This window comes from Kryptolebias marmoratus, linkage group LG19 (genome assembly GCF_001649575.2).
Source record: "Kryptolebias marmoratus isolate JLee-2015 linkage group LG19, ASM164957v2, whole genome shotgun sequence".
Lineage (NCBI taxonomy): Eukaryota > Metazoa > Chordata > Actinopteri > Cyprinodontiformes > Rivulidae > Kryptolebias > Kryptolebias marmoratus.
Genome location: NC_051448.1, coordinates 4,469,691 through 4,479,069, shown reverse-complemented (window position 1 = coordinate 4,479,069; position 9,379 = coordinate 4,469,691). Strand labels below are relative to the sequence as shown.

At 40.5% G+C, this 9,379-nt stretch overlaps 1 pseudogene; it reads left to right on the top strand.

Annotated features, from left to right (window-relative positions):
* The first annotated feature begins 3,892 nt into the window (after window positions 1-3,892).
* LOC108233408 lies at window positions 3,893-4,954 on the top strand (annotated as a pseudogene).
* The last annotated feature ends 4,425 nt before the right edge of the window (window positions 4,955-9,379 follow it).

Sequence of the window (9,379 nt, the reverse complement as noted above, 5' to 3'; positions counted from 1 at the left end):
GTTATTGTAGACAGAAACCTTCACCCCACCACCCCCGGTGTGTCCCTTGCTCTGAGCTGCAGAGGTAACTGCTCTCATTTCCTGAGGAGGAGATATTAAAAACACATCCTGAGAAGGAGTTTGGAGCAAGATGTGCCATGACAGTTTGCATTAGAGTGTGTGTTTCAGTGAGGAAGAGGAAGATGGTGTTGGTAGTAGGCGGGCAGGTTGGTGAGGGGAGGGGGGGGGGGGGGGGGGGGGGGGGGGGGGAGTAATATGGGTGTCAGGGTGCTAGCAGTCTGTCGCCCAAGGCTGTGACATTACTGCACTTCTGCTCCGCTTCAAAAGAACCAAATCTAACTGACGACTGCTGTGATGGCTCAGTGTGTGTGTTAGGGTGTGTGCGTGTGTGTGTGTGTGAGAGAGTACTACATACAGTATGTGTGTCTAAATCACACTCACTGTGATCTGAAATTGGGATAATATGCTGTGACACACTGCATAGTGGAAGAGTTGAGACTGTATTACTCTACTAAACCTGCACTCAGGGCTGTGTATGTGTGTGTGTGTGTGTGTGTGTGTGTGTGAGGCCTAACACGGGCTGATGGATTGATTGACAGATAAACAGGTTGTGTGCAAAAACCATGAGTGGATTCTGTATCGAGTTTTCAGTTTGTGTAAGCTGTGTGTAAGCTTCGTGTCGATCGACAGGCTGAGTGTTATTGAACGTTTAAGTAATTGAAAACCTTTAAGAACCATAACCGGCTGGAAAGTTGCACGGCTGAAACACTTCAATGGCTTTTACAACATTCAATATACACAACAATGCAAGACAAGTTCAGGCGCACTCTGGACTTGTTAACATTAAATAAATACTTACAAATTTGGAGTTTTTAGACAACAAAAATTTGTATTTCCATGCAAAAATACCAATAAATTGGTGTATAAATGAGTTACAGCTGAAGTTATGTTTACATTAACAGGATAAACATACTATTGGACAGTAAACATATTTTAAACCCATTAACTGCAGACATTAGGAGGAAAATTAGCTAAAGTGTCTTAACGAAGGTTGCATTCCACTTCTGCACCTGAACATGCAAAAGCAGAACTTCTTCTAAATGGGTTGCAGCCTTCATTAATACACCTGTGCTTGTCCTGCTAACAAAAATTAATGACTTGAAACAGATTTATTGCAAAAAAGAGGAAAAAGTAAAGTTTGGTGACAAAATAGCATCTCTAAGTAAGCTTCATGTAAGATTTATGATGATTATATTTGTTTATCACTTACTTCCAAAACCCTAAAACGGTTCCTTTTTGATTCATATGAACAAAATAAGTATAAAATATATTTATTCTTGTCAGCTCCTGCTTGGTCTCTCTGAATGTTAAATCTTACTGGCATGTGTCATGAGTTAGATAGAAGGAGCACCCAAAATGCAGAACTCACTAGAGACTGATGGGTGAAAACTAAAAGGTTTTAAAAACTCAAAATAGAACAAAACTGAAAACAACAACCAGCAAAGGCAGGTGGCAGGTCACAAATAAGATCCACAGAAACAAAAAAGGCAGAATTCAAACCTGAAGTAATAACAGGAAGATAAACTAAAGGAAGATCAGAACAAAACATGACATAAAGCAAATATAAGAAACGGGAAACAAAGACTGAAGGAAACCAAGACAGAAACTTAACACAATTAAAAGGCTAACACTCACTGAAAGAAGTTTTATACTAAGATTGTCTTATGTTATGTACAGTTTTGAATATCTTGCATGATCTATTAGTCCTACTACTACTAGCACACCAAATTTTAGCTTAACATCTGTAAAATTCACAGAGTTAAATCCATTTTTGTGTTGATTAGCTGTGGCAGACATCTTGAATTGGGTTGATTCTAAAAACTAATCAGTTTCAGATGTACATTTAGTGGTGGTTCATGAGATATTTTGCTAATAGATGAACACATAGGTTAGAAAATGATTTGTTGCTTATGACAGCATTACACAATGAGCAGCTTTTTAAAACATAATTCCTGTTTATTCAATCAGCTTGCTCAGAAGAATTTTGAATCCTTGTTTTAAATTGGAAGGTTTTGTGTACACAGGCCTGAAATGATTGGACACACAAACGCAGAAATGCTCTGACAGGACTATTAGCACTTCTAAGGCCCGTCAGCGTTCCAGCAAACAGCCGCGGTGTGTTCTTCGTATGTGCTTTTATCACATCTGTGTTTGCTCATCTGGAGGAGGCGTGCAGATGCAATGCGGTCCAGTATGTTTGTGGAAACAGGTAACATTTTGTGAGTGTGCGTGTGTGTATGTGTGTGTGCTGTATGCAGTCATGAAAGGGAGGTAATTTCACGCGTGGTCAGATAGTTGCATTTCAGCTTTAGCCTGGAGTGTAGCAGGAACTCCTTAACTGTTCAATGACTTTAGCTTGAGGCAAGGTCCGCCTACACACACACACACACAAGCGCACACACACGTACAAAATTACACCCATCTACTTGTTCTGCTTCCATACCCACTTACACACACACACACACACACCCTCACAGGCTTTTGTTGCTGTAAGGTGTATGTAGTTGTTTAACGCCGGAAGGGAAGATCACTGCATTGTCTGTTTGATAAAGCTACAACGTCCATCTCCTTCAAAGAGCACCATGCTGATCTGATGCGAGGTGAATGTGTTGATGGATTTGACGATTATGCCGCCCAGGGCGCTGAGCAAGAAACACTGACGGTGCCACTCTGTAAACCAGGAAAAAGAAAAAGAACAGGGATAACTTCATTAGAGGAGTTAAAAGGTGAGGACTCGCCTATCAGGGAAATCCACACCTGCTGACACAAATTCTCCACTGACTGCAAACATGAAGCCGTCCAGTTTTATTGGTTAATGATAGATTTTGTTTTATGTTGTCATATTTAAAGATATTTAGATATCTGGGTCTTCCCTTGTTCCTTTGCTTCATTAGAATCAAACTTTCTTATTTTTTTAAGCATTGTTCAGAAGACCTTCTGAACACTTTTCATTGGACTCTGGCTGCTTTTTTACACATTTTTTGTGGGGAACTTTTGATTAAAACTATTTTGAAGGATTGCAAGAAAGTATAACTGCTTGATGGCAAAATGTAAAGAAACTAGACGCCCTCAGCGAGCGCAAACCTCCGTAGCATCATTGAAACATAGTCCGATCATAATCTGGATCACCACCAACATTTAATCAATTGTTTCTTGTAACAAACACGAAATTTCCTGAAAATTTTCACAAAAATCTGTACATTAGTTTTTTATATAATCTTGCAAACAGGCAGAAAAACAAACCAACACTACCTAAAACAGAACCTCCTGGGTGATACCACCCCTTCAAGGAGAGCATATTACTCATTCATTTGCATGCCAAAGGTTTAAACAAACAAATTGTGCAATCTGTTAGCACTCAAATGAGTTGAGGATGACTCTCAGCTGCTATCAAATTTTAGCTCAGTACATCTAATGATTATTTTCTGAGAGCTCATGTGATATAATAATAGATTAGACTAAACAAAAGAAGGAAGCAGAGTTGTATATATCACCCATTCTTTTTGTTTCACAGTGTTTTTTCCCCTTCTCCCTGCGTTCGACACCTCTGCTGCTGTTCTTTCCCTCCACCCAGCTAATAATATTCAGCCTCTGTCCCGGCTGTAAATCCATCCCCTCAATCACCGCCGCTACACTTGTCAGTCATCCTGACAGGCTGTCTGATGAACTCTGTGGCATAAACCCTGGCATCGCCAGACAAAGGTGCGAATGCAAATTACTCGAGAGCCGCTCACTTCCTTTCTCGTTTACAAGGGTATAATGAACAGGCGCAGACCAAAATACCTCCAGATGCAATTGGACAAAGCTACAACCAATCGTGTAGCATGAGACAATGTTCCTCAAGAGCTCTCTTCTGTACACTTTATCCCGTCTTTCAGAAACGCTGAGATTGTTTCAGCAGGAGGAGGTACGGTTCATCAAATTAAACTCGAGCTCTCAGATTTGTTTGGATCACACAGGTTCGCTCTAAAGACTGTAAGACCAGGAGATCTGACAGGCGTCTGCTCTGAAACGTAAAGATGCTTCTGCCTTCATGTTGTTTATTCCAGCTCCTCTTTCTTGATGTCGCTGTGACTTTATTTATCCATAAAACTATCTGACACAAGAGAGGCGCACACATTCACACAGACAGTCTGAAAAATCCTTGTTCCCCAAGTAGGTTCAGATTGACGGTTTTTATCTTCACATTAGAAAAATAAACTAAACAAACAGAAAAAAAGAACTTGATTCATGAATCAGTCCCAATTAAATGGTTTGTTAAATAACAAACATCACGGGGAAACTAGATAAACTTGGTTCATTCTTCCAGAATTCGTTGAGGTTTGTAAAGCCTAACCTGGCTCTAATATGGTAAATATTTTATCAATCAGAGGAAACATGTAGGTGATCAACTGGTTGATTAGGCCAGTTTATGCACTAGAGGATGCTGTACCTTTCTATCTTGATGAATAGGTAAAAGTTAAAGGTGTCACTGAGTGAACAGACCATGATTGACTGTTCAAGATCTAAGAGCAAAGTGGGCTGCAGCAGTAGTCTGATGGATCAGGCCTTCCAGCGCATTAATGACAACCATGGTCTGGACTCTGAGGTGTCCTACCTGTACCTGCGAACAGGTGACCCGCCATGCCACTACAGTCCAAAGTTTAACTCCGCCAACAACAGCGAGCACACTCTGATGAAGGCTGTGGGAGCTGTGGAACCAGTTTCTGTTGCCTGTTTTATCAATCAGGCATCTACTATGCAAAGGAGTGCCGCAGCGAGGAACTGGACCTCGTATTGGTGGTGGGTTATTGGCTTTGAGGGAGAAGACGTGGATGGCAAGAAATACTGGATCATCAAGAACAGCTGGAGCGTTGGCGATTCTCGGGGAGCACAGAGTGGTGGCTGCCACTGAAAAAAACATCTTGCCACCTTAGTGAAGTGAAGTGAGATTTATTTATATAGCACTTTTCATCAACAAGGCGATCCAAAGCGCTTTACAACAGAAACAAAAACAGAATCCGTACATAATGAAACACAATGAAACACAAAAAGAAAAACACATCAATCATGTATAATCTAAATGGAACATAGGATAATCTAAATAAAATCATGAAACCAGACATACCTAAGCATGAGCTGAGACAGTCAAAATAGTAGCTAAAGTAATCTAAGTGAAATCATAATAAGATGTAAAGATACTTAAGTAAAAACATCAAGTAAAATCACGAAACCAAACATATCTAAACATGAGCAAAATAGTAGCTAAAATAATCTAAATAAAATCATGACAAAGTTATGATAAAGACCTTATGTCTAAGCTAGCTGATATATGTTTGTTAAAAGTTAAAGCCATCTCCACAGATTTTCAGTCTTTATTCTATCTTTGATTTAGAATTTGCACACACCCCTCTTGAATTTCATTTTTACCCACCAACCAGGCCTGAAAACCTCCTCAGGAGAGACAGTTTTAGGACCCCCTCAACCGATAAAGTGGCCACTGGAAGGCTACTGGTGCTCTAACCCTGAAACAGTAGATGTATGCATTTCATAACCAGAAAAAAGCTGCAATAAATCTTGCACCCCTGCTGGAACCTTGAAGAGTAAAGATTGTGTCGACAGTGTTTACATCCCGACAGGTAGTTATCATCTGATCTGATGACTGCAGCCTTGTGTTTGGGCCTTTTAGTGTTTTTTTTGGCAGGAGACAAGGAGATTCTGCAGTGTTTCCTTTTGAAAAGTTTTATTTTGGCAAATTTTTACACCACTTTACAGTATTTTGTCTTTAAAATTGTAGTTGAGAGTTTTATTTTCTGTAAACTTGCTGCTTGTTAGGTGACTCGTTAAGACTTGCTTTGTGTTATTATAAATTACCCTTTTTTTTCTATTTTTACTGTGATCAACTAAAATTGTGACTGTAACACTGTCTTACATGTGGTCATGAGCTGTAGGGAATGATCCAAACCACTAGATCGTGAATATAAGCAGGAAATATGGTCGTCCTTTGAGGCTTTCAGTAAGGGGCTCTGAGTTGAGTTTCTGTTCAGGAGAAGACAGTTTCTGGGGAGAATACCTGCTAGGTGTCTTTCAACCAGTGTGTTTCAAAATGCGTCCCATGAGGTGGAAGCCCAGGAATCTCAGGAGGGATCCTATTTCTAAGGTGGATTGGGAACGCCTCTGGAAAAGCTGGATAAGACAGCAGTTGACTGGATGGATTAATACATGGATGGAAGTTTTACTGACAATGTAAAGTTGTTTTGTTTCATGCAGTGTGTACACAAAACCCACACAAAGACAAGGCTACAGTCAATTTTACAGATGTTGAGCTAGCTCTAACACAATACATAATGAGACTGCACATAAAATGTTATTTTTGAGGTTTGACTAAAACGGCTGTAACTCTATTTTTCACCATATGATGATCTTAGTTTAAAACTCTGGGATAAAAGGTGGCAGCAGGTGATATGTACTCCTTCTAGGACTGCTGGCCTTCAAATTCTTTTGCATTTACAAGAAACAATTTGTACTAAAATAAGCTGATAGAGGCTCTCCTGTAAAATAATTTAAATAATATTTCCATTGCTGGAGCAGGCAAACAGCTGGACAGAGAATTGAAAATATTTTGTTTCTGGAACTGTTGTTTTTACAGATATATACATTGTGTCGTAGGTTTAACGAGAAGCTGGACGCAGCAGATTCCTCCATATTTCCAAAGTCCATGTTTAAGTTAATTCCGAAGCCTAAGCTACTTCCTGCACTTGACAAGCTGCTGTACATTTGCTAAGCTGGAGAGGCTGTCAGTGAGTCTGTAGATGGGTCCAACACTACTTAGCTGGAGAAAGAGGAGCCCTTCTGATCTCCAAGGATTACGATGTGTGTGTGTGTGCGTGTGGGTGTGTGTGTGTGAGCGCAGGCCCTGGATGGCTTAAGATGGACTGTATATTAGAGTGGAATGTTAAGAGTCTCCGGAGTTTCACACCTTCCTCCCCTCTAAAATGCAGCCGGCTAATGAGAGAGGGAGAGATGTGAAGAGGGTGAAAGAGAACGAGATGGAAAACACAGACAGGCTGTCTCCCCATCTCTGACGTATTGACATGCAGGCCATGTATGGATGTGTGTGTATATGTGTGCGAATGTGAGTGCATTTGTGCAGCAGTAGGCTGCTGGGTTAGAGGATAATTGCCAAACCGTTGGGACCTGAGCTCTGCCCGGCCTGTCAAAGCAGGCGTGACAAAACCTCCAATCAACCCTGCAGCAACCAGAGAGGGAGAGACAGAGAGAGAAATCATGATAAAAAGAGAGAAAGAAAGATTGAGGAAGGAGGACAGGAAATGGAAGGGGAGGGGGGATCCTTTTAGTATTCTTCTTTTTTAATAAAATAATTCTAGTTTTTTGCATATATTTAGCAGCATGTTGCTTCGTATGCAGATGCAGGAAGGGCCTCACACCTGCACTCCGTCTCTCTACTCATCTGTTTGTCCGTCTGTCTCTCCTTGTCTGGTGGCTTTGGACCTTTCGACCAGTTGCTGCCAAGGCTGGACTGACAGACACAAGGCCGAAGATCTGAGCCGTGATTGGACTGCAGGTCTATAAATCAGCTGCTGTAGACTCACACACGCACACACACTTGGAAGCACAAACACAAACACACAACACATTGACTCCTGCACAGACAGGAAATATGTGCATTGATTTTCAGAATACAGGTAGAAACTATAAGAAACACATTATAGGAAGCAAGGATGCACACATCCAATAGATCAATGAACACACAAACAGTATGCACCCCCCTCCACACACACACACACACACACATCCATAGCCTGTGGTAGCAAGTGAATAGCAAGTGAATTCTGTGGTGAATTCTGTACTGCCGGCAGGCTGATGGTTTAGGGCTTGCCGCAGCTCTCTCAAACATGCACATCCACACACATCCACTCAGTGCGCCTGTACACAAGCACGGTGTGAATGTCACCTACTCTCCAGGGAGGCCAGCGGTTCGCCTGACGCTGGGTTTCCTCCCAAACTGCTGCAGGGGAAAACCTAAAGACAGAGAGGAAGTTAAGGACTGGTGTTGGTGGTTTGCAACAACGAAAATTAATGTAGTTACTTTCAGGCTGCTGTGTTTAGTAGTTTCCACAGCAAACAGTGGTTCAGTTTCAGTCAGCAGGGGGTAATATATAAATGGGTGCACCAGTTGCTCAATGAGTGACCAGACTAGGAACTTTTCAACTTCACTGACATTCAAATATGTGACTTTTTGTTTGCTTTGGTTAGTGAACAAATTATAGCAAGTATTATCTTTGGTCCTTCAGTGTAAAACAGAGGCAGGCAACCCTGGTCCTCTAGAGCCACTATCCTGCATGTTTTCCTTGTTTCTCTGCTCCAACACACCTGATTCAGTGGTTAAATCACCTCTTCATGTTCTGCAGAAGCCTGTTAATCATCTATTAATTCAAATCAGGTGTGTTGGAGCAGAGGAACAAGTAAAACATGCAGGATAGTGGCCCTCGAGGACCAGGATTGCCTACCTCTGGTGTAGAAGATTTAACTCAGGGTAGTTTTTCACCGGGCTTCGACTCTTGGAAACTAGTTTATGACTCGAAATCGCAAAAAAAAGAAAAAAAGTCAAATTTTCTGTTGCAGTCTCACTGAAATCTTTCCAACCAGACGGCCTGTGAGTAGTGAGGCTGCATTTATTTAGATATTTTCTGTCAAAGTTTGTAGCTAAAGCTAAAAAATGCACAAAAGTAGCCAAAAGCTAAATGTAGCAAAGCCATAGCTAAAAGCTTTAAGGAGCATAGGAAGATAGAAATAGAACAAGTATGCTGAAGTATATTTTACAAAACAATGTTTTTAAAGGAAGTGACAAGGTCTAAGTGTATTTATAGGGGAAAAGTTGTGTAAATAAAGTTTATATTTAAAAAAAAGTTACAAATACCAAAAGTCACAGCCCACTTTTTTGATGTATGAATGGTTAAAAAAGCACAAAGTGTGCAGAAGTTGTTAGATTAAAAAAAAAAAAAAAACATTCAGAAGAAACTACAAACAGAAAAACAACAGTGCGAATGCTGACTCAGCAGTTACACAATAAATATTCAAGTTTTTTATTTTTGTTTGTAGGCACACTTTACTTTTATTGAATGTTACTTTTATATTTAGAAATGCCAAAACCAGAAGCCTTGACGCACAACAGGAAACATCATAGTCACGCTTACCTATTCTGATTTTTTTATGATTTTTGCTGATGAGCAAATTTTAGGGTTTGTTATCTCACAGTAAAATGTAGAAACTTAATGATTCACCTTCAAATGCCGACATGTTGGACATGATTCATCAC